Genomic DNA, 2,646 nt, shown 5'->3' with positions numbered 1-2,646 from the left:
TGAATACATGTGATAGTTTTTAGAAACACGTGTGTGTGTGTGTGTGTGTGTGTGTGTGTGTTTGTGTATGTATTGTTGGGCTGGCTGAGAGACAGGGGCACCCAAAATGGCGGACATCTCAAACTGGGTCAAAATGGCTGATCTTCCCGTCAAAGCATCCCTGACCACCACATCATCTCCAGTGAGTCAAAGCCTAGATGGGAAACCGAAACTTTCCATCCAGGAACCGCCCCCGCCCCCTCCCCATCGTCTGATACTATCCCCCCCCTACTCCCAGCCAATCACCTAAGGACACGGTGTTCCCTTGTCTAATTTGGCTAGGGACCCACCCGGATCCAGAGTCGGAACCAAGAAGGCTTCAAAACCCCCACAGTCCCCAACCCCGCGCGACTTCCCTGACTCTGGCCACCTCTCCGAGTCATGGAACCTCGCCCAGGAGCGCTCCCCATTAAAGCACTCTCCTACCTACTGCCTGGCTCTGCTGGTTTTTTATTTCTCCGCTGTTCATTTTGTAAAAACCTAACATGTAGGACACAATTTTTTTTTTAAGATTTAAGAGAGGGGGGGGGGGGGGCAAAGACACAGAGGGAGAAGCAGGCTCCAGTGCAGGGAGCCTGACGTGGGACTCGATCCCGGGACTCCAGGATCACGCCCTGGGCTGAAGGCGGCACTAAAACGCTGAGCCACACGGGCTGCCCTGTATGATACAATTGTGAAGGAAGCACGAAACAGGGGATCCCTGGGTGGCTCAGCGGTCCTGCAGGGTGCCCGCTTCTCCCTCTGCCCGTGTGTGTGTGTGTGTGTGTGTGTGTGTGTGTGTGTGTGATGAATTGTGAATTAAAATTAAAAAAAAAAAAGAGGAAGGAAAAGAGAAACGAACAAACCAACCTGAAACACGTTTACTGACACACCCAGGTATCTGCAGGTTTCCTGAATCAGACAAAAGAGAAACACAAAAACTGAGGTGGGGGGAGGGGGGGGGGAAGGAAGAAAAGGGCAAGGGGTGGGGGAGGAAAACACAACACCACAAAACAAAAAAACCACCTTGGGTGTCTTACTGACTCACACTTTAGTATTTTACCTTTCTGTTGGAAAGACAGACGCCAGGTATCCGATGAACTGAACCCAATTTATCAATTAAGCTAGTTACACCTTCAAAGTTCCAGGTCACCAAAGATTTGGGAAGCTATTGTAAAAGTTTAACCTATAGACTTTTATTTATTTATTTATTTATTTATTTATTTATTTATTTATTTATTTATGATAGTCGGGGGGGGGAGAGAGAGAGAGAGAGAGAGAGAGAGAGAGAGAGAGAGAGAGAGAAGAGAGAGCAGAGACATAGGCAGAGAGAGAAGCAGGCTCCATGCACCGGGAGCCCGACGTGGGACTCGATCCCGGGTCTCCAGGATCGCGCCCTGGGCCAAGGGCAGGCGCCAAACCGCTGCGCCACGCAGGGATTCCCCCCTTTTTTCATTTTTTTCTTTTTCTTTTTTTTTAACCTGCTTGCTCGTCACAAGGAAAAGTACACGAGACGGACAAAATCGATCATTTGAAGTAGTTTCCGTGGACAAATCCTCAGAGGCACAACTCCACTAATCCGTTGAGTTCACAGCAAAGTTGAGTACGCCCGTCCCTCGGGGCCTGGACCCTCCGGCATGGGCATGGCATCCGGGTGGGTCCCGGTGGAACAAGGGGATAAGTAGTTCTCCTTTTCTTTTCTGTGCCTGTGGGTCTAAGAAGACACCACACGTGTCTTGTTTCTTTGTAATGAGGTGGCGGAAGGGTCTATCTCGATCACCACCATTCCAGGCCCACAAACTGTGACGGGAGCACAGCACATCCCACCGCCCACCCCAACGGCGGCGGGGGCGGGGGCGCGTGGGGACAAAACCGGTTATCCGTATGAAGTGTGACGGTGATAGGTAGCTCCCAGGACACGTCTTTTTACAGGAAACCCACAGGGACCGCGGATACGCAGAGATGACTGAGGCTGATGTGAATCCGAAGGCCTACCCCCTGGCAGATGCCCACCTCCCCAAGAAACTCCTGGACGCGTGTTCAGCAGTCCCGTAACTACAAGCAGCTTCGGAAAGGAGCCCACGAAGCCACCAAAACCCTCTGTGGAGAGGCATCTCTGAGTTCATCCTGATGGCTGGCTGCAGACGCCGAGCCCCTGGAGATCATCCCGCACCGTCCGCCGCCCGCCTGCCTGCCTGCCGCGTGAAGAGAAGAACGTGCCCTACGTGTTCGTGCGCTCCAAGCAGGCCCTCGGGCGGGCCTGCGGGGTGTCCGGGCCTGTCCTCGCCTGTCCCGTCACCATCCAAGGAGGCTCGCAGCCAAAGCCGCAGATCCAGTCCATTCAGCAGTCCATCGAAAGGCTCTTCGTGGAAACCGCTGGCCTCTGTCCCACCCCTCACGGAGCCCAGCCCTCCCCCCTGGGGTTGTGTCTACCGTCTGCGTTCGCATGTAGTTTCTCCAGCTGCCTTCTCTCGTTCTTTTTTTTTTTTTTTAAATTTTTATTTATTTATGATAGTCACAGAGAGAGAGAGAGAGAGGCAGAGACACAGGCAGAGGGAGAAGCAGGCTCCCCGCAGGGAACCCGATGCGGGCACACGAGCCCAGGGTACCCCTTCCACCTCCCCAACC

The 2,646-nt window shown here is 53.3% G+C and overlaps 1 pseudogene; it reads left to right on the top strand.

The window, feature by feature from the left end:
- The first annotated feature begins 1,471 nt into the window (after positions 1-1,471).
- LOC140601870 (uncharacterized) overlaps positions 1,472-2,646 on the top strand; it is a 1,576-nt pseudogene continuing 401 nt past the window's right edge.

Source organism: Canis lupus, chromosome 12, assembly GCF_048164855.1.
Source record: "Canis lupus baileyi chromosome 12, mCanLup2.hap1, whole genome shotgun sequence".
NCBI classification, from domain to species: Eukaryota; Metazoa; Chordata; class Mammalia; order Carnivora; family Canidae; genus Canis; species Canis lupus.
This window is presented reverse-complemented; position numbering and strand designations above follow the sequence as displayed.